Source organism: Lissotriton vulgaris, chromosome 5, assembly GCF_964263255.1.
Source record: "Lissotriton vulgaris chromosome 5, aLisVul1.2, whole genome shotgun sequence".
NCBI lineage: Eukaryota > Metazoa > Chordata > Amphibia > Caudata > Salamandridae > Lissotriton > Lissotriton vulgaris.
In genome coordinates, this window is record NC_141693.1 from 237489303 (window position 1) to 237513129 (window position 23827).

At 45.5% G+C, this 23827-nt stretch overlaps 1 protein-coding gene across 8 annotated transcripts in view; it reads right to left on the reverse strand.

Annotated features, from left to right (window-relative positions):
- LOC147710582 (zinc finger protein 618-like) overlaps positions 1-23827 on the reverse strand; it is a 998795-nt gene that overhangs the window by 559687 nt on the left and 415281 nt on the right. The gene's annotated exons all lie outside the window — the stretch shown is intronic.

Consider the following 23827-nt stretch of genomic DNA (forward strand, 5'->3'; position numbering starts at 1 on the left):
GGCATAGTAAAGTTATGATAAACTTGAATTTAATTAACCTTAATCAGCTGCAATGCAAAGTTAATTATCTTTAATTCAAGTCTTTCGGAAGTCAACCCTTAACTGAAGTCATAAACACTGAATTTGTTCCTTGTGGGCAGGGTCACTAAGCACTTTTACAAAGAAAAACTGTTATTCTGCAAAACATTTTTTCACATGCCCATCTTAAAAAGGACATATTAACTGAAGTCCAGTGCATATTTTACCTTTTAAAAGAGAGCCAAATGTAATATAATCAGCCAATCAGAAACTTGAGTTGAAGAGCTCTTTCCTTTCTCAAAATAAATAGATTCTAAATTAGCTGCAGCCTTAAGAGCAGCAATAGCCCACTGTCCCCTTAACATAGCGAAATTGCCCTATGTCGTACAGCAGCTGTGGTTGACCATCGGTTCATTTTTACATTCTACATATTCCATGAAAGAGGAGGAAGGGGTATCCATGCTCATTATGTACCGTACCATGATAGAGAACTAGGAGCGTAAGTAACTTTTCTTTATCATCACATGGCCTTACTTATTAATCAGACATCTAAAAGAATAGCTATTTCATCCCCCAAAAGCAGGTACAAATTTATGGAATAGCAAAAAGCTAGCCTGACAGATTGTGCCGAGAGCTATGACCGTATTGGGTATCAAATGCAAACACTAGTTTTTTTTTAAACATGTGGACTGATCTACTCTCCAAATGGCATTAATGGGACTGAAGTTGACCTATAATAGCCGCCAAGCCAACCTAAAAATTAGCTTTGAATTTTCCAGCTATCACGACTAAATGACCTTTCTAGCACTGCTTTTTCAGGTGCCTTCAGGAGAGTGCAAACTGAGTAGGAGGTGGCAAACATTTGTTTTGATTTCCGTATGTCCTTTGTTGTGTCCAAATGGTAAGATGTGATTCTGCTACAACTTCAAGGAAAAAGCATTGCCAAACCAACAGGACGTACCTTTGGGACCTACTGGCTTTGCCTATCGTTCTAGTCTTGCTGCATTGCTTTAACAAGGCTGTGCAGAATGGCAAATAAAAAACAAGCATTGGCATAGCCAACAGGTCTCGCCTTTGGGACCTTATCAGTGCTTAGCCATGCAACAGGTGATGTTGTTGCACCAAGGATATTGTGCTGCACAACTAAGTACTTATAATGTATCAAAATTAAGACCTATTGGCGTTGCTAATGCAGTCGGTCTCGCATTTGTTAAAGGTAGAGCTTTTGGAGTTGAAAATGGCAATGTTTTTTAGTTTTGTGTTTTTATTTGCAGTGGGAATAATTATATTTGCATAGCGCTATTGCCATTGGTATCAAAAAGAAAACGTAAAAAACATTGTCATTTTCAATGTCAACAGCTCTAACTTTAAGAAATTCGAGACCTATTACATTGCAAATACTTGCTGTTAATAAAGTAGGAGGTTGATTGTAGAAAAATATTGACTAGACTGTAAACTGAGTTGCTAATAATCTGCAAAATGAAGATTGCAATATAAACAGTGGACTAGAAGGTGAATGCAATAAGTGCAGAACAAAGTGTATCACTGAATTCCTCCATGATAAGTTATCCTTAAAGCATATAGACAAGCTTTACAGACCAAGGATTCTGGTAATGAGTTACTACAAAGACGTTTGAAAATGAGGCCTTGATTAGAAAATCTGTCGCTCAACATAAAATTGGTTAATGTTCTTTTCTCAGGTAGCTGCAGCCAAGTGAATCAAGCATTGCTGTGGAAATCCTTCAGAGAAATAAAATATGCAAAGCATTTAAAAATCTAAATGTTATTTGCTGGTGTCTTTGGTTGACACGTTGGATCAAATATGGTGGTTTTAAATGCTGATTCTTAACTTAGGATGCTATAAGTTAACTAAATATAGATGAATGCCGGTTCAACTTGTTTTGATTTTCTGAACATCAACACCCTTCCAAAAACCAATCATTCTCTTAACAGAATTAGTATGTTAGCAAAATAGAAGAGCACTCTGTTACACCATTCTATCAACTCGTCCATGTTAGATCATGTGAATGGTGTCATCCAAGCAAGATTAAAGAAATACTAGGGCTAGAAATAACAATGTGTTGATGATGTACAATGGCAGTCATGAGCATAGAAAAGGAAGCAAGCATGAAGGGAAGTGCAGCAGCCAACCTGAATAAGAAGTGAGAAGATAGCAACTGGAGATAAAAGGGCATAGCTATGTCAAATAACGTGGACTCCCACTGTTTAGAAGACTATATCGAGAGCTTTTTAGTGGAGGAGCTCGGAGTCTGTGCGATAACTCTGAAAACCTACTGAAAGAAAAGACCCAGAAGTGTGCTTGTTGTACCTTGGACAGTGGGGTACAAAGAAGGAGCATGCATATGACACAAGGTCCTATACGTCCAGCAAATTAACAGTCAATGGCCCGTGAGTGGAAACATGCTGTATCACCAGCAAGCACTTGGCAATACATGCAAGTTATGACAAGGGAAGGTAAAATTGTCCAGATGGAATCCAGTAGCCATTATCTTCAGAGTGGAATAAAATTAGTGTAGCTGAATTCAAGACAGTACAATAACTAAATGCTTTGCTTCCAAAAATATTCAATCTCAGTTGGGAGGAGTGCAGATCAACTCAAATGAGTGAGGATAGCAGGAGAAAGGTACAATAAAAACCGGGAACAGAGGCAGATGAGTAGCAAATGATAGGGTCCTGGTCGCGAGGCTACAGAAGACTAGGAAGAGGACGCTACACCAATGTATAAGAGAGACAAAGAACACAAAGTAAACAAGCAAGCTTCCATCAAAACAAGCCTCCATCAGAGAAGCGTGATACAAGTAATAACAAGCGCGAGCCTCACGCTGAAAGTTAAAAAAAAAAAAGGCGTGCAGGCTGCAGCGGGAGAGAGAGGCGGGGGGTGAACCCGTGAGTGGTGGGCGCGCGCAAGGGAGAGCAGTCTGCTCTTTTTCAAAGCACATACTCGTGCTTGTGGCGTGCCGCTGCGCACTCCCATAAGGCGTATGCCGCCACAAGCACGAGTATGTGCTTTGAAAAAGAGCTGCACGAGGGCTAAAGGTCAACTATGCAGCGCAGGCAAGCTGCGTAGGCAAGACCTAAAAAGTCTATGACGAGGCTTGCTAACATTAGGTAGGTGCAAGCATGAACCATGCACATGCCTACAAAATGATGCAAGCACTTCTTTTTCTTTGCAGAGTTGGTCAGGCAATAACAATAAAAAAAGGTCGTTTTGGGGAGCAACGTGGGCAGATGCTGGTGAAGGGGAAGCAACTCAGAGGGATCGGGCAAGCAGCAGAGAGGGCGATGCAACATAGATGACGGGCGAGGCCACAACTCAGATTAAAGGTGGGAACAAAGCAACATGGAGGGAGGGCATGTGGGGAGCAAAGGGATGTTGAAGAGGGGATTGTAGGAGATTGAAGCAACACTGAGGAAGAGTACAACAGGGAGACTGCTGAAAAAAAACATGCACTATAATCAATTGCTTAAACAAAAAAGAAGAATTGAGTGACGGATTAAGGAAGCAGTGAAGGGAACAGTACTTCGATTGTACTCCTTGGGAGGGACAAACAAGAAGGGGAAGTGAATGCTGTATGCGGTAACATCTGAAATTCAACTTCCCATCACGACTAAAGAATGAATCCTGACCTTTTGGCCCATAACCACCTTCAAAACCACTGCTACTTTGAAGACCATCTTTTCGGGGTTGCCATGCCTTCACAAAAGAACTCCTACCGATCAGGTGAGCATTAATATACATCCTTAACACCTCCGTCAAATCAGCCACTTCCCCCTGACACCAGGAAACACGCCACTGTCATGTCCCTGCTCAAAAAAACATTATCTGACCCAGCCTCGCTCTCCAACTACAGACCCATGTCCCTCCTGCCATACCAAGCCACGGTACTAGAGAAACTAATCAACTAAAGCTTCCCCAACCACCTCAGCAACCACAGGCTCAACACACTCTAGTTCAGATTTAGGCCGAACCATAATAAATAAACAGCATTCATTGCAGTCACAAACGACATCTGCATGATCCTAGACAGTGGAGACAGTGGAGACATGGCAGCCCTCATTCTCCTGGACCTCTCTTCAGCATTGGACACAATATGGGACCTCTTCCTCATCAGGCACTCACACAAGATTGGCATCTAAGGACCCATTCTTCACTGGATCGCCGCATTCTTTTCAGTAAGAAACCAAGCTGTCAACCTGGCTCCTTACTCCTCGTTAGCATGCAAGCTCATCTGCATAAAGCATCGAGGTTCATTGCTCAGCCTCATCCTCTTCAATGCATACATTATCTCTAAAGCCAATCAACATCCTCTCCTACACTGACAACATGCAATTCTTACTCTCCCTCTCTGATAAAACCGCCAAACAAGCAGCAAGTTCATCACCTTTGTGACTGAAGTCACTAACTGGATTAAAGCCAACTGTCTCAAGCTCAATACCCACAAGACAGGAGCAGTGATCTTCAGCAACAATACCTTGCCATGGGACTCCAACTGGTGGCCAGCCAAACTTGGACCCATACCCAGTAACCAGCACATATGCGAGGAATCTCGGTATCCTCACTGACAGCGAACTGGACATGGCTGCACAAATGAACGCCATCATTGCATCCGGTTTCCACCACCTGAAGTTGCTGAGCAAAATATTCAAATGGTTCCCAAGCAACACTCACCCTAGTCCCAAGAAAGTTGGACTATGGGTAAACCCTCAACAGCGGGATCACCAAGCAACTGACCAGAAGAGTATAAGCCATCCAGAACTCAGCAGCCAGGCTCATCCTCAATCTTCCATAAAGAACTCACATCACACCACACCTCAGGGAGTTCCACTAACTCCAGATACGCCAAGTTTCAAATTTCTCACACATACACACATTCAAGGCACTACATAACTTAGGCTCCACCTACCCATACAGACGCATCCCCCTCTCACCAACCACCCAGACACCCCCACTCCACAGACAGGACCTCTACTCGCACACCTCCCTACTCTACACAGAACCGGATCTGGAGGACGGACATTTTCTTACATCTATCCGAAAATGTAGAATGACCTCCCACTCCACCTCAGAGCCTCCTCTCTTTTTTGAATTCTGCAAGAAGCTGAAGACCTGTCTGTTCAATTAACCAACCTAGGCAGGGCTTGGGACACACACCTTCTCAGGGCCAGGATGCTGTGTTTTACAGATACAAATAAAATTACAATCAAGTCTAGGACAACCGAGGGGTGAATGAGATGGCGAATAAAGACCTCTCGACTGCTGGACCAGTAGTATTGTATCCGACTTTGGGCTCGGTGTAAGTTGTGGCCTGAGATTTTTCTACCATCTTCGAACTTGTGTACCTGTAATGTAGAATGAAATGAGGCCTAGCATGTTTCAGATATTTTTATGTTAGAGGCATTGTATTTGCACTGTTCATGATGGTGCAGTGCAAAAGAAAAAGCTATTTATCAGCTACAACATTATTTTTGGTGGATATATAATGTTCCCACAGATTTCTTATCTTATAAATAATGGCCTGAGGTCCAGCACCCTACAGACATTACGTCACCTAAGTATATCAGGTACCAACCAGCAAACTGGTGTTAGTTCTCAATAATCATTCCAGCTTATCAAGGCGTATGGATTAGAACCAAGAAAACCATAATGGTAAAAAATAAAATATTTGCATACCATGCGGCTTTATTTATCAAGACACTAACTCGTTGGGAGGAAGGATAGGTATTGAGGATTTTGCAATACAATTCTGCATTGGAGGAATTAGTGATAAACTTTAATTTCCTCTAGAAAGAGCATTAACAAAGGTAAGTAGCTGCTTCATCTGACAGATACATCTTACTGTACATTTCTCACCTTATTAAAGATTTCTAGGCAGTACCTCCATGGGAGGAGCGATTGAGGCTAACCATGGACATCATGCAATACCGCTTAGGCAAAGTACCTGTCACTGCGTGCCTGAAACATGGGCACTCCGAAAAAATATATTAGAAAGCATATTGTGAGACATAAATATTGTGTTAAAAATACTGTGGGGCAGAACATCACCGGTAAGTATTTTTTTTGCCTTCATTTATATTTTGTTTTTAAAATGCTTCTTTTTTGTCTAATAATTTAGGTGTGGGATATTAGGTTTATAGATGAATAGGTTGGGAGTAAATTGAATTTTTCATTTTATTAGTTTATGTTTAAAATAGTTTTGAGTCATTTTCTTTAAATGTTAAATTTATGTATCTCTACTTTATTTTTATGCACAGTTATTTTTTATCTATATAATTTTATAAAAAAGTTTTGTTCCTTATTTAAAATTCTTTTTATTCCTCATTTTTAACTCTTAACACTTTTTTAATTAAAGTAAATGTATTTTATTATATTTTTGTTATTCAATTAAGGTTTTTTCTTGTGTTTGTTTTTTCGACTGCCCCCCCCCCTACTCACACAAAAGTCCAACACTTTCCCTAATGTGATTTAATATGCAGTGGAAATACTAAATTCGAACCCCCGCCACCCTAAAGTCCAATAATTTACGCAATGTTTTAAGTTTGCAGCTGGAATATTATCTTTGAACCCCTACAAAGTCCAACAGTTTCCCCTGTATGCTTTAGTTTGAGGTGGGAATAGTAAATCTGACACTTCCCCCCACCGTTCATGCAAATTATTCTAACTTTGGTGAAGTTTGAAGTGGGATTAGTAAATTAGACGTTCAAACACTTGCTTCAATGTGTCTAAGTTTTTATTAGGAGTTATAAGAGTGAAATCCATAAATTGTTAGTATCTGTTTGTATTTATTATTATATGCATTTAAAAGTTATACTAATTTACAGCATACCTCCTTATGAGGCATCACCTCACCCCAGTCTTCTGTCCAGCAGGTATCAGAAATGGATTCTCAATGCAATTAATCAAGTAGCACCAGCCAAATCCAATACTTCTAACCGGGCCACGCCATCTGCCCAATGGTTCACAGAGGATCTTCGACTACAACGGCAGTACTGTAGGAATTTAGAAAGGCGCTGGCGCAAGCACTACAGTCTTTTGGACAAGCAAACCTACAAAGATGCGCTAGCGCTATACAAGAGAGCTAATATTAAACATAAAAGTGCTTTTTTTCAGGCCCAGATTGAATCTGCCCAGAACTCTGCTAGAAAGCTATTTCAAGTAGTCGATTCTCTCTCTAATCCCCCGACAGGACCTCCCATTGAGCCATCTCAAGATCTTTGTAACGTGGTAGCAACTTTCTTTTCCACCAAGGTCACTAATATCTATTCATCTTTCTCCATCCCTAAATTCTCGAATTGCTCTGACCCCCTTCCTCTGCCCCCTTCACTTACACCTATCTTCTCCAACTTTCGATCGGTCTCGATAGACCAGATCAGCAAGCTTATCACTTCTATCAAATCTGGGTCTCCTTTAGACCCTTGCCCCCCTTCCATACTGAGCGCTCTCACTGAGGTTATTACTTCCCCGCTCACGGGCTTATGTAATTCCATCTTCCAGACAGGTATTTATCCTGAAATTTGGAAAAAGGCAGTCATCAAGCACGTGTTAAAAAAACCGTCCCTGGACCCCGCTGACTCAGCTAGTTACAGACCCATTGCCTGCCTCCCATTCCCGGCCAAAATATTTGAAGCAGTCATGAACACACAGCTTTCAGGGTTCATCGACTGTCACCAACTTTTAGATGATACCCAGTTCGGGTTTAGGAAGGGTCACAGCACAGAAACCGCTTTGATAAAGGCCTCTGACGAGATTAGGACTATAATGGACCAGGGTGGGGCGGCGGTCCTTATACTCTTAGATCTGTTCGCTGCCTTTGACACGGTCGATCACTCCATCTTGAGCGACCGTGTCACATCCTTGGGGGTGACCCATCTTGCCAGGGACCTCATTGCTTCGTTTCTGGCCAACCGCACGCAGGCGGTGAAACTGGGCACTTTCTGCTCGCCTACCTTCACCCTTCCGTGCGGGGTGCCCCAGGGCTCCTCGCTAAGCCCCACATTATTTAATATATATGTGGCGGATCTGGCGAGGGTCATAAAAGCACACGGGCTGCGATTAACCACCTATGCGGGTGTCACCCAATTGGTGTTGGCGGTACATAAGGATGGACCAGCCATTGCTGCAAGATTTCAGGATGGGAGTCGGCCATTAGCTCATGGATGTCAAGTAACTGCTTGAAATTAAATTCAGACAAGACCGAGGTGATGACCTTTGGCAACCTTTCACCGGAATGGTCTTTCATTTGGTGGCCCACTGAAATGGGTTCACCTCCCACTCCGGTTGCCAAGTTCAGACACCTCGGGGTCATGTTCGATGACAAGCTGGTATTCAAGCACCATGTTAATGCAGTGGTCGCATCCTCCTTCTATATGCTGAGGAAGATTAAGAAGCTGCTGCCTTATCTCCCTCCAGCCGCAGGAAAAACATTGATCACCACCCTCGTTTTTCCACCATGGATTATGGCAACGCTCTCTTCCTCAACACGCAAGAACAGGTTTTAACCAAACTACAATCAGTCCAAAATGCTGCAGCCAGAATCCTGCTCAGCATCCCTAGTCACCGCCCCACCTCCTCGGCCATACGTAACCTGCAGTGGCTAAGGGTCAAGAGTAGGATAAAGTTTAAAGCACTCTGTATCGCCTACAAGGCCATCCATGACTCAGGACCCAGGATCCTTAAGGATGCTTTTCGGATCTACGCTCCTAAAAGATCACTTCGCTCATCCTGCACCCTTCTTCTCTCTGACCCACGTACCAGAACCACTACCTGGGGAGACAGACGTTTCTTAGTAGCAACCCCCAGACTATGGAATTCTCTCCCTTTGTCCATCAAAACCAGTCCCACTCTCATCATCTTCCGTAAACTCCTGAAGACCTGGTTATTTAATCAATGATCATCTGGCTGCTCTCTGTCCCAGGAAGTCCTATATGCGCAGAGACACCCCAGGGTATTTGTGAGCAATAAAAATCTCAAAAACATAAACATATATTGTTTGTTTTATTAAGATATGTTTTTTACATTTCATTGCTGTATGCGTTTTCTAAATATCTCTCAAGTTATATGATTTTTACAGAACTTTATTGTGAGTAACTACAATGTTTCGGATTTGTTTTCCAAGAAAAAACATTTTGTTGACTTGAGAATACCTACAATTACACAATATAGCTGTAGTGTGCTTTTTTAAAAAATACATTTTGTACAGTAAATTTCCATTACCTTCATCTTGTAAACATTATCCACATTAACTCGTTCCATGCTGATGACGGAACCGCTCCGTCATCAGCCGCGGTGGCGCTGTGCTGATGACGGAGCGGTTCCGTCATTGCCCGGCCGCCGCGGCGCTGATTTCGCGCCTGCACGGCGCGTTCTATCGAGCGGGCGGGGCCATGACGGAACCGCTCCGTCATGAGCACAGCTTACCGCGGCTGGTGACGGAGCGGTTCCGTCACCAGCATGCGCCCGCCGCGCGGCCCCCGCCCCCTTAGTGCTGCGGCAGAATAGCCGCCGCAGCGAAGGGGCTAAAAAGTACTTAGAAAATTATTTTTATATTTGTATCCATGTTTTTAATATAAATATATTCACACCAAATATGTTTGTACATTGTTTTCCCCACAGAAACATTGACATTTTTTAACGCTTATTATTCTACAAACATTAATAAATCAGATACACTGTTTTACATCGATTTCTAAGGGATAACTTGTTTTCATTTTCATTAATCTGCCTTTTTCCCCAGTTTCTTTGATTTTCTTGTACCTATTCCTCGTTCTGGGATGTTTGTGTTCATAGTTTCCTGAGTTGGTCTCTGGTACACGTAAGACTATTTACAACCTTCTTTTTAAGGGTTCATTGGTAGGGGGATGTGTTTAGAATTAGTTAGGAAGGTCTTTACAACCAGATTCTGTTTTAGTGTATTGATTTTTAGTGCAGTATGTGGTAGTAAGTTTTTGGGATTGTGGAAGGCCTTATAGTAAAATATAATGTGTATTTGTATTGTGTGTGTTCTGTACGATTAACATCGATTTTAATGATTTATTTATTACTGTGCTTTTTTATGCTAGGGTAGCACATTTTGAAAACAGATTTCCTTTAAAGATCTTTATTTTCCATTTTTTTTGCAACTATTTTAGTGGTTGTAACTGGGAGGACCCGGGTCCGCCAGGCTTACCTGTCTCACCTCTTTCTAACCAGCACACAGGGGCCTGGAGAAACACGGATATCCTCGGCGACACAGAACCAGAAGAGAGTGGTGAGCCCTGTTTCTTTAATTGGGCGGAGTTGGAACAGGATAACGTCACCTGGCACGCCCACACATCCCAGGTAAAGGCAGCCCCAGAAAGCTCACAGGTGTGTGTTACACCCGGAGGCGACGGAGGTGAGAGCGACGGAAGGCGAGGCGGAGAAGAGGAAGAGTGCGGAGTTGAGCGGAGATTGGAGACGAAGGCGGAGGAGAGGCGGGAGCTGAGGAGAGGAGACGAAAGCGGAGCTGAGTCAGGAGGCGGAGTGGAGATCGGAGGAGAGAGAACATCGGAGGACGGAGGCGGAGTGGAGTCCGGAGGAGAGAGAACATCGGAGGACGGAGGCGGAGAGGAGACCGGAGGAGAGAGAGCATCGGAGGATGGAGGCGGAGAGGAGACTGGAGGAAGGAGACCATAGGAGGAAGGAGGTGACGGTCGGAGAAGGGGACGGAGAGAGGAGTGCTGAAGTCGGAAGGTCCAGTGGAGAAGAACCCAACAAGCCTGGAGGCCAACCGGAAGGTGCTTCGCCCAGCCACACTTCAAGGGAAGTGTGGCTACCAGAGGTACGATCACAGCTTTCGGGCTGGGCGGGTTTTAAGTGGGCTAAACCCCCATAAAAGACTCTTATACGCATCCCGTGCACTACCCATCCCTCACTACCCGGCACTGTGGACCATAGTTGACTATTTGTGCACGTGTGTTCCCTCACACCCTTCCCTGTGCTGTTTGGCAAGACAGCAATCTAAAACGATACTATCTTTTCTTCCCTTCCCGGACGAGACGCCGCGACATCGTGGAGGAAGAGGCCCGGACCACAAGTCCCAGAAGACACCGGGACGAACGACGGACAGCTATAGAGAAACGCCAGCATAGACAGTCAGAGGATTCGGAAAGCCCCCTGCCCTACTACAGAAAAACCATACACCGGAAAAGGACATTTAAGCTAATAAAACCTGCTTTACCCAAAGTACCTGTGTCAGTAAGTCTATTCGAGGGAAACGTAACTTCGCATACCCCGCCCCCAGTTAGTAGGGGCAAACCCGAAGCGCCACAGGGGTTTAAATGAATTCCATGGATTATTTAAGTCATGCTGCATGTTGTATTTTTATCTCTGGGATATTTTTGCATTTTTGAGGGGCTCTTTTTTTATTGATAATGTTTTAGATTGTCATTACACTGACTAGGACTTCAGCCACAAAAGTGTTATTTTATCTAATTAGGTTATTGAATGGGCAATGTAAATTCTTTTGATCTTATTTGAGATTATTTATTTTCTACATATATGATTTTTTTTATTGTTAGCATATTTTTTAGGTGATAGAAAAATGTTAATTCAAAACAGTTGCTTATTTACATAGCATATTTATTTTTAAATATTTCCTGTAGTAAATTTGTATTATTAATCTGATTTTTTTTCTCTTTTGGATTACTTTTTATTCAGATTGTTTTTTTAAAATAATATTTAAAAAGAATGAGTATTTGAGTTTTATGGAGGGTAAATGTGTTATTGTTTAATGTATTTTTTTCTAAAGTAGGGTTCTTGCTATTGAGTTAGATTTGGAAGGTCTTACTTTGAACAGTAGACGTTCAAGCAATTATTTGGTTTAATTGCAGAGTTTTGGCTTGAGTTGTGATAAGGCTGATCATGTTACTTACCTTCTGTAACACTCTTTCTGGTAAATAATCTGTCTAACCGCAGATTCCTCACCATAAGAATATCTCCAAGAATCAGACTGGATTTGGAAGCCTTTTCTGCAATAGTCTTGTGTCCCATTAGATGCCTGTGTGTGTCTCCACACTGACTACATACAATCCCGGAAATGAAAAGCAAGAGCTGCATGTAAACGCCACCCCTAAGCATTGACGTCTGTTTCTTGCTTCCCTCTTTTCACACACACAGATGCTGTGCAAAAAGATTGTTACTTACCCTGTAAGCATCTACTTGTAGGGTGTAGTGCTGCTGATTCACCTGCTATGCATACTCATGCCATCTATTGTTGGGCCTTGACTCTGCAATTTTTTTTTTCACTCAAAGAGGTTTTATATTCGGCGTTGAGCATCGTTTCTCCTCCCCCTTGAGGCATTGCGCATGACGAAGCTTTATTCCATATCAAGTTTGTTTTCCCCTTGCCATGAATAGAGTTATTACAATGACGGCTGGTTGGACCGCCATCCTATCGGGCAGGTAACCGTCCGACAATGAGTTGGTGGTCTCACCTGCCCTAGTAGGAAAGGACTGCTGCGCAGGAGGTCCTATAATGCTATTTTCTCCTGTAGCTGTGCTGCGGTCCAGAAAAAGGACTGCAGCACAAGTCGCAGTAGAAAAGGGCACTTTGTGCACATCCATGCACTGTGTGGCGGGCACCAAATGGTGCACGGTGCATGGATGGGCCCTACATCTACCTCCCAGGCCACTTAGCAGTGGTCCACGAAGACCCTGCTTGGGACCCCAAAGTCCCTTTCTGTCTGCCTTTTCATGGGGGTGAGACTGTAATGAACAGGTAGTCGGAAAGAAATCTCCTAATACCTATGGCGGTGCCTAAGCAGGCACTACATCCATTGAAGGATTAGGATTCCGATCGCCGTCCCAAAGGGATCTTTGATCCTGTCGGAGGCAGCAGTCCTACTCCAGACCTCTGGGGTTTGACCAGCTGTATTGTAATGTAGCAGTCGGACCAATGCCCTGGATGGTGGAAAGACCACAACCAGCGGCTTGTCGGTTGAGGTCATGACCAATATGGTAATGAGGACTATATTATGCATAGTAAGATTTTGTTATTAGACATGCTGTATATGTAGGTATTTTGGCACCATCTAATACCTGCGTGGGAGGCGGGAGAGTGCATGTGAATGTGCAGCACTTCACACTATAAATAGATGCTTACAGGGTAAGTAACAATCCATTTGTAGCATGTGCCGGCTGCAGACACACATGCTATGCATAGACTGTAAAGCAGTATCCCTCCACGTGGTGGCTTTAGGCATGAGATAGTGCAGTTGTATGAAATAATGTTTGAAGGACTGTTTGTTCAGCTAAATCTTGTTGTATTGATTGAACATCCACACAATAATGCTTTGTTAATGTGCGTAGGTTTATCCATGTTGCCACTTTGCAAATGCAATTTAGAAGGATATTTAGTGAAAAAAGGCCATGGTTGTTCCGTTTTTTCTTGTTGAATGAGCTTTTGGCACAATTGTTAATGTTCTTATTGCTATTGCACAACATATTTGGAAGCATTGAACAATCAATCTTGCTATACTCGTTTTGGATGGAAAATGCTACTTACCAGTATGCATCTGTGGTAGGCATGTAGATCTGCAGAGTTGTACACTGTGCATAGATCGCCACCTAGTGTTGGGCCCGGATGTTTGCAGTTTGTTGTTGTCCTGAAAAGTTCTTTGGAAGTCACAAGATAGGTGACTCTTCCTTTAGACCGCATTGCGCATGGGCATTGGCTCCATCCCCAGATTGTTTTTTGTCATTAGGGAAATGATGGAGCTTTGCAAGAAAAGGAAGGATGCCCATGTAATTTGCATCTAATTAAGATAATACTGGAACAGACAAGGGTAACCGGGGAGGCGGGTGGGCATGTGCAACTCTGCAGCTCTACATGCCAAGAACAGATGCATACTGGTAAGTAGCATTTTCCGTTCGAGGCATGTGAGCTGCAGATTGCACACTGTGCATAGATTGTATAGCAGTACCCATCCCAAGCGGCGACCACCCCTATCTGTTGCAGTAGTTTGGAATAATGTTTTGAGAACAGCCTGGCCCACATTAGCTTGTTGCTTGGTTTGCACATCTACACAATAGTGTTTTGTGAATGTGTGCGGTGTAGACCATGTAGGTGCTCTGCAGGTGTCATCTAGGGGAATGTTCCCTAAAAATGCCATTGAAGCCCCTATTTTTCTAGTGGAGTGGGCTTTAGGAGGAACAGATAACGTACGTTTAGCTTTGTTGTAACAAATCTGTTTGCATTTGACAATCCATCTAGCTATCCTAGATTTTGAAATGGGTGTGGTTTGTGGTGGTGAGAAAGACACAAAAAGTTGTTTTGCCTTACGAACGGGTTGTGTCCTCTCTATGTAGTATAGCAATGCTCTTTTGACATCAAATGTGTGAAGAGCTCTTTCTGGTACTGTCTGTGGTTGCGAGAAGAAAACGGCAGTTCCACAGATTGGTTGAGATGGAAGGGAGAAATGACTTTGGGTAAGAATTTTGGATTGGTATGCAGAACAACTTTGATGCATTTTCAAAAAGGATTCTTGAATGGTTAGTGCTTGTAGTTCACTAACTCTCCGCAGAGAGGTAATAGCTACTAGAAAAGCAACTTTCCATGTTAAAAATTTTAGTTCACATTTGTGTAAGGGTCCGAAGGGAGGCCCCATTAACCGTGTAAGAACAACGTTTAAATTACACACAGGTGAAGGTGGTACTCTGGGAGGAATTATTCTTTTAAGGCCTTCGATAAAGGCTTTAATGGCAGGCACTCTGAATATATGTAAATTGTAAATTGATACTTGTATAGCGCACTACTCACCCGCAAGGGTCTCAAGGCGCTTGTACGAATACCGCTGTGGAACCCATCCTGGCTTTCCCTGTGAGGCGTCCACTCCTGGGCACCCCCAAGGTGGAGGCCAGGCATCCTTAGCGTTTTGGGGGCCGTTGTGGAGATTAAGCAAGCTATTGCCCAGAGTTGCAGAGTGGGACTCCATGATTGGAATAGGCACGGAGGTGAGAATTATCAGGTCCGTGGAATTTTTTGAGCCAAGACCCGCCGAGGCGGGGTATTGAACTCTGGTCCTGGGCTAGACCTCTGCATCAGGGTCTGCCGCTCTAACCATTGAGCCACACTTCTCCACTAGATGTAGAACAGAGATAGATGTTGTCTATTTTGCAGATATGCTGCTATTGCAGCAAAATGTAGTCTAATAGACGTATAGGGTAAGTTGCATCTTTGGAGATGCAGTAAGTATCCTATGATGTGTTGAATAGACACATCTGGAAGATTAATATTGTTGTTGTGAAAATATATTACAAATCGTTTCCACTTGGCTGCATAACATGCCCTAGTGGTTAGACGTCTACCTTTTTTATGACATTCATGCAGTCTCGAGGAAGGTTCAAATATCCAAATTCTAGGATTTCAGGAGCCTGATGGCAAGGTTGAGCCGAGCTGGGTCCGGGTGTCTGATCTCTCCACAGTTCTATGTTAAGAGGTGGGGAGACAGGTGTAATTTTTGGTGCGGTACTACCGACAGTTGTAGCAGTGTGGTGTACCATGGCTGTCTGGCCCACGTTGGAGCAACTAGGATGAGGGTCAAAGAATGCTGCTGTAGTTTGCGTACTACTAGTGGCATGAGTGGTAGAGGTGGAAAAGCGTACGCAAATCTGTTTGACCAGTTCATCCATATTGCATTGCCTTTGGACAGTGGGTGTGGATATCTGGCGGCGAAGCTTGGGCATTTGGCGTTTTCGTGGGTGGCAAATAGGTCTATCTGAGGTTGTACCCACTTCTGAAAGAATATCTTAAGAACTTGCATATGAAGTTCCCACTCGTGGGTCTGTTTTGTTTGTCGACTTAACAGATCCACAATGGTATTTTGTACTCCTGGAACATGCTGGGCTAGAAGGAATATGTTTTGGGGTATAGCCCACCGCCATATGTCCTGTGCTAGTTAAGATAGCTGCAGGGAGTGTGTGCCTCACTGCTTCTGTATGTAATGCATGGCTGTCATGTTGTCTGTGCGGACTAACACAGCTTTGTTTGATACTTGCTTTTAGAAAGCTTTTAGTGCTAGGAATATTGCTAGTAACTCCAGATGATTGATGTGGAGTAACTTTTGTTGTGGTGTCCACCTGCCTTGCATGGTGTGTTGCAGTAGGTGGGCTCCCCAGCCGGACAGCGATGCATCAGCAGTTAAGATTATCTGAGGAACTGGCTCTAGGAACTGTAGTCCCTTGGAAAGGTTTTTGGTTTTCCACCACTGCAGAGAGCGATGAGTCCAACCGTCTACCAACACTAGGTCTGTCAATTGACCTTGAGCCTGGTTCCACTGACGTGATAAGCATTCTAGTAGCGGACGCATTTGAAGTCTTGCATGGGGCACAATGAAAATGCAAGAGGCCATCATCCCTATGAGTTGCATGAACACTCTTGCTGGAAGGGAGTGTTGTAGCGGAAACCTTGTTAGAAGAGTTTGTATGCTGGCTATTCTTGCTGGAGTGGGATAGGCAAGCGCTTTTGAGGTGTTTATTGTGGCACCGAGGTACTGTTGTACTCTGGATGGTTGTAGATGGGACTTGGCCTGGTTTATTGTGAACCCCCAGTCGTGAAGCAGTTGTATTGTGGCACGAGTGTGTTCCATGCATTGGTTGTATGAGCTGGCTTTTATGAGCTAGTCGTCAAGGTACGGGAAGACATGGATGTGTTGTCTTCGTAAATGCTCTGCCACCGCTGCTAAGCACTTGGTGAATACTCTTGGTGCTGTTGTGACTCCAAATGGGAGTACTTGGAATTGATAGTGCTGTCCGTCTATTACAAATCCGAGATACTTCCTGTGAGCCTTGTGAATGGGAATGTGGAAGTATGCATCCTTGCGATCTAAAGTAGCAAGGAAGTTGTTTTGCGACAGAAGAGGAAGAACTTGTTGCAGTGTGACCATGTGAAAATGGTCTGACTGTATGTATATGTTTAGCAGTCTGAGGTCTAGAATAGACCTTAGCGAGCCGTCCTTTTTTGGAATCAGAAAGTATAGAGAGTAAACCCCTTTGTTTTGTTGGTGCAGAGGAACTCATTCTATTGCACTTTTTTGTATCGGGGATTCTACTTCTTGCTTTAACAGTGCTAGATGTTTTTGTGACATTGGGTGGTATATTTGGGGTGGGTAGATGTTAGTTCTAGACAGTAATCTGATTGAATAATTTGTCGCACCCACCTGTCTGATGTGATGTTGGTCCAGGCAGGAAGGAATTGTTGCAGTCTTCCCCACCCAGGAGTGGAATGTTGGGGGGAAGGGGAGGAAAGTCATTGCGTAGGTAGAGGCAGAGCGGGAGTTGTTGGTTTTGCCTCTGCCTTTGTTGTTGTTACCCCTGTAACCCCCTCTTTGGTAGCCTTTAGTGAATTTGGATTGGCCAGGGGTTTTGTAAGAGGTGGAGGGACTTTTGGAGGATTAGCCTCTAGTGTTGCCTCTGTATGATGAGCAACGAAAAGAACGTCTGGCAGCTTGCTGTTGCAAGGCTCCCATAGATTTTGCTGTATCGGTGTCTTTTTTCATCTTTTCTAAAGACACGTCAACATTTGGGCCAAATAAATGTGTCTCATTAAATTGCTGATTAAGGATGGAGTTTTGTACCTCAGGTTTAAAACCTGAGATACGTAGCCAAGCATGTCTACATAGGAGGATGCTGGTATTAATTGCTCTTGAGCCGGTATCTGCCGCATCTAGGGCACAGCGAATGGAAGTGTTGGTAATATTTTTACATTCCTGTATAAGTTCATTGGCCCTATTTTTGTATTTGTCAAGTAGATGCTGCATTATGGACTCTAGTTCATCATAATGAGCTCTGTCATAGGCCAGCAACGCTTGAGTGTTGGCGATGCGCCAGATATTAGCTGCTTGAGATGCTGTTTTTTTGCCTGAGGCGTCAAGTAGCTTGGATTCCTTGAGGCCTCACCTGATGTGTGAGAATAAGCACGTTAAGGAATTAGTTACTTACCTGTACACTATAGTTCTTCAGTATTATCTTTCATAGATTCACATGCTTGTATCTTCCCCGTCGTCATGGTGGGAGTCTCACGGTAACAGAATGACCAAAGCAGTATCATAGAGAATAAAACTGCATAGAAAAGCCCCTAGGGACTGTAGTATTTGGTAACCAGACCGCCTCATTGTTTGGTCCAAAAGTTAGCCAATCAGCATTGCTGCCCTGAGGTGAAAAGACGTAGGAGCTTTGGGTATAAACGTTGGATTTGTCCGTAATATAACTCTGTCCTGGCGAAATTGTAAAAAGGGCTCTTCCACTGAAAAGGCTTGGATTTCGCTAACCCTCCTTGCCGATGTAAGGGCGAGCAGCAGGGCTGTCTTTCACGAGAGAAACTGTAAGTCTGTCTTGTGTAGGCTCGAAAGGCGGCCTTCATAAGTTGCACCAGAACTGTATTTAGGTGCCAGGGCACTGGCGGGCGCCGAATGGGCGGGAAAGCTCTAAAGAGTCCTCTAATAAACTCCTTTATTAGCCTGGTAGACCAGAGAGACGGCTCATCCGGCTTTTCCTGAAACGTGATATCGCCGCCAAATGCACCTTCACCGAGGTGTGCGACAAACCTGCCTTAGACAATGACAACAGGTAAGGCAGAATACCTTCGGGGGGTACCGTCAACGGGTGTAGGTTTTGACTAGCACACCAGTGGCAGAAACGAGTCCATTTCGCTGCGTATGTCTTGTTGGTTGACATAGCTCTGGCTTGCGACAAAATATGTCTGCAGTCTTGTGGAATGTTCAGATCTTGAAATTCCAGCTCATGAGGTTCCATGCGGACAGTATTAGCGATTGTAGGTCTGGATCTAGAATCTGACCGTTGTTCATGGAAATGAGGTTCAGAAATGTCGGGAGTTGTACTTTGTTGCCCCTTGACATCTGTAGCAGTTCCGAAAACCATGCCTGATTCACTCAGAAGCGGTAGCTCCACCACGCTCCCTGGCCACTTAAGTATCTGTGCTTTGACAGCAGCGCGCATTGCTTGGTTATTTGCATCTCCTGTGACGCTTTAAAGCTTATTTCCTCTGTGCATCAATTGTCTCATAGCGCTTCATGGAAATCAGCTGTTTGTTTGCCATAATTACATGCGAAGTGCCTGCTGCATATCGTAAGCCTCGCTTTGTATTTAAAAGAACATATTCATCAGCGCGCTTTATAATCATAGCGCTTGATTGCTCCCAGTGCCCACTGCTGTAACTTTATTCGTCCTGCGCCTGGAATCTTCGTGTTTATCCTGTGGCCATTTTACTGTTTGTTGTTCTGCCTCCTGGCCCGTCTGTACACCCCGCCCCCCGCCTCACAGCTGACCCTCCCTCACACGAGTAGATCTGGAGTGTCCTCCCTAGTGAAGCGCTGTGTCCGTCCTGATTCACTCAGAAGCGGTCGCTCCACCACGCTCCCTGGCCACTTAAGTATCTGTGCTTTGACAGCAGCGCGCATTGCTTGGTTATTTGCATCTCCTGTGACGCTTTAAAGCTTATTTCCTCTGTGCATCATTTGTCTCATAGCGCTTCATAGAAATCAGCTGTTTGTTTGCCATAATTACATGCGAAGTGCCTGCTGCATATCGTAAGCCTCGCTTTGTATTTAAAAGAACATATTCATCAGCGCGCTTTATAATCATAGCGCTTGATTGCTCCCAGTGCCCACTGCTGTAACTTTATTCGTCCTGCGCCTGGAATCTTCGTGTTTATCCTGCGGCCATTTTACTGTTTGTTGTTCTGCCTCCTGGCCCGTCTGTACACCCCGCCCCCCGCCTCACAGCTGACCCTCCCTCGCCCCTCCCCTTCCACTATCCACATATGACAGATGCAATCGCGCGCAGCGTCCACGCGCAGCGGTCACGCCGAAGGTGCGCCAAAGGTAAGCCCGTCTACGCCCGTCCGCGCCTGGACCGCGCCCAGCGCCAGACCCCCTGGCCCCCGTCCCTCCCAGCCCCCCCGCATTACCTACGACGCCGCCACCCTCCTAGCCCTTAACCCCGGTCGCGCCCCCTACTGCGTCCAAGCCGCCCCTGGACACACCCAGGGACCTTTCTCTTGCTTGTCCTGCAAATTCATCGGCACCGACAACATCTCCGCTACGACCACAACACAGATTCCCGACCCTAACCACCTACAGTGCATCCTTCTCAACACTCGATCGATCCACAGACACGCCATTGACCTATGGAATCTACTAGACACCATCTCCCCAGACGTCGCCTTCCTAACAGAAACTTGGATGAACGCTTCCTCCGCCCCAGACATCACCATTGCCATCCCTGAAGACTATAAGATCACACGCAAGGACCGCACCGACCACACAGGAGGTGGAATCGCTATCGTCAATAAGAAATCAATCCGCATCTCAACCAGCTCTGACGCCAACCTCGCCAACTCCGAACACCTTCACTTCCAGATCCACATCGACCCCAAAACCACACTCAGAGGCACCCTCCTCTACAGACCACCAGGACCCCGCGCAAAATTCAGTGAAGACATCACAGACTTCATCACACCACACGCGCTCCCCTCCAAAGACCACATCCTTCTGGGAGACCTCAACTTTCACCTTGAAAAGATCAACGACCGCAACTCCACCACCCTCCTGGACAACCTCGCCAACCTCGGACTTAAACAACTGGTCACTTCCCCCACCCACATCGCAGGTCACACACTCGACCCCATCTTCACCTCCAGCAATCATGTCTCCTTCAGCCACACTACGGATCTCCTCTGGACTGACCACAGCTGCGTTCACTTCACCTACAACAAACCAAAACCCACCATCCACCTCCAACCTACCCTGCAAAGAAACTGGAACAAAATCACCACGGACCAGATCTCCGCATCGCTCCTTCTAAACACCCCAGCCCTCTCCTCTAACGCAAACGAAGCCGCCGCCAACCTCACCCTATGGCTATCCAACACCGCCGACACCTTAGCACCACTGAAAAAACGTCAAAGCAAACCTGGCAGCAAGAAGGCCTCATGGTTCAACGATGATCTTAAGAAGTCCAAGAAACTCTGCCGCTCCCTTGAGAAGGCCTGGAAAAAAGACCCAACCACTAGCACCAAGGACGCCTTCAAAAACGCCACCCGCACTCACCACCAACTAATCCGAAAGGCCAAGAAAACAGCATTCAAGGATCGACTTGACAACAACGCCCACAACAGCAAGGAACTTTTCAACATCGTCAAGGAATTTTCCAATCCCTCGGCCAACTCCAACGACATCACCCCCTCTCAAGCCCTCTGCGACTCCCTAGCCTCATTCTTCCACAACAAGATTGCAGACATCCACAACAGCTTTGACAACCAACCCGGAAACCAACCCACCCCACCATTTGCTGAACATTCTCCCCCCGTGAACACCCTTAACGACTGGAACCCAATCTCCACTGAGGACACAATCCGCCTGATGAATTCCATCCATTCAGGATCCCCCACAGACCCATGTCCTCACCACATCTTCAACAAAGCAGACTCCGTCATAGCACCGCACCTCCGAGACGTCATCAACTGCTCCTTCAACTCCGCCACCTTCCCGGAAAACTGGAAACACGCTGAACTCACCGCCCTGCTGAAAAAACCCACAGCGGACCCCACCGAACTCAAAAATTACCGCCCCATCTCGCTCCTTCCATTCCCGGCCAAAGTCATAGAGAAAGCTGTCAACAACCAGCTCGCCGCCTTCCTCGAAGCCAACAAATCCCTCGACTCCTCACAATCTGGCTTCCGAGCAAAACACAGCACTGAGACCGCCCTCATCGCAGCAACAGACGACATTCGAACTCTACTAGACAATGGAGACACAGTCGCCCTCATCCTCCTCGACCTCTCTGCAGCATTCGACACAGTTTGCCACAGCACCCTTTTACAACGCCTCAATAACATCGGAATCCAAGGAAAAGCACTTGAATGGATCACCTCGTTCCTCACTGGAAGAACCCAGAGAGTCCGCCTCCCACCATTCAAGTCCGAGGCCACCGAAGTGATCTGTGGCGTACCACATGGATCCTCACTCAGCCCCACCCTCTTCAACGTATACATGAGCCCCCTCGCGACCATCGCACGCCAACACAACCTCAACATCATCTCCTACGCGGATGATACTCAACTGATCCTATCACTCACCAAAGACCCTAGCACCGCCAAAACCAACCTACACGAAGGAATGAAAGAAGTTGCCGAATGGATGAAACAAAGCTGTCTGAAACTGAACTCAGACAAAACAGAAGTCCTCATCTTAGGTACATCCCCCTCTGCATGGGACGACTCCTGGTGGCCGGAAGCCCTCGGAAAAGCACCCATCCCGACAGACCACGCACGGAACCTAGGCGTCATCCTGGATTCCTCACTTTCAATGAACAGGCAGGTCAACGCCGTCTCTTCATCCTGCTTCAACATTCTCCGCATGCTCAGAAAAACATTTCGCTGGATCCCCTCCGAAACAAGGAAAACAGTCACCCACGCTCTGGTCACGAGCCGACTGGACTACGGAAACACCCTCTACGCGGGCACTACCGCTAAACTCCAGAAGAAACTCCAACGAATCCAAAACGCCTCAGCCAGGATCATATTAGACATCCCACGCAACGAACACATCTCTGGTCACCTGAAAGACCTCCACTGGCTACCCGTCAACAAGAGGATCACTTTCCGACTGCTAACCCACGCACACAAATCACTTTACGACATCGGACCAGAATGCCTCAACTCACGACTGTCCTTCTACACCCCCTCCCGCCAACTACGTTCTTCCAGCCAAGCCCTCGCCACTGTACCTCGCGTCAACAAGACCACCATGGGAGGCAGATCCTTCTCATACCTGGCTGCTAAAACATGGAACTCACTCCCCGCTTACCTTCGCCTTACCCAGAACCACCTAGCATTCAGAAAGCAACTTAAAACGTGGATATTTGACAAGTAATCCTCCTCCCCTTTCTAAGCGCCTTGAAACCCTCTGGGTATGTAGTGCGCTATATAAATTCTTTGACTTGACTTGACTTGACTTGCCTGCCTCGGCCAGGCTGGTGCTATCAGAATGACATGACACGGTTCTAACCTCATTTTGCGAAGAACTCGTGGTATTAAGGGAATCGGAGGAAACGCGTAGGCAAACCTTCCCGTCCAGTCCATGTGAAATGCATATCCCCTGGAATCTTCCTGAGGATACCTGGATGCAAACTGGACGCATTTTGAATTGTCTCTGGTTGCGAACAAGTCTAATGTGGGAGTGCCCCACTTTGGAAACAGTTTGTGAAGCCGAGTGTCGTGCAGTTCCCACTTGTGCGTCACGCTCGCTGTACGACTCAGGGCATCTGCCCGTGTGTTGAGGATGCCCTGTATATGCTGTACCTGAATCGAAATGCTGTGATGCCATTTCCAGATTCTTTGCGCCAACGCAGACAGTTGTTTGGACCTTGTTCCGCCCTGCTTCAGATGGTAAAACATAGTTGTGGTGCTGTCCGTTTGAATGAGCACCGACGAGTGCTGGATTCTGGGTAGGAAGGCTTGAAGTCCCAGAAACACAGCTTTGAGTTCAAACATATTTATGTGAAGCTGTGCTTCCCAGTCTGACCAGAGGCCCTGAATCTCCAGCTCTTGAAGGTGTGCGCCCCATCCTTGCAAAGAGGCGTCCATTGTCATCACATAATCGTGATCCTGAGGCACAAAATGCAGACCCTGACTTAAGTTTTTCTGAACCTTCCACCATGACATGGCTACCTTCATACGGTGAGTGATGGAAATCCGATCCTCAAAGGTTCCTTTGGACTGAACCCACTGCTCGTCCAGTTGTTCCTGTAAAGGCC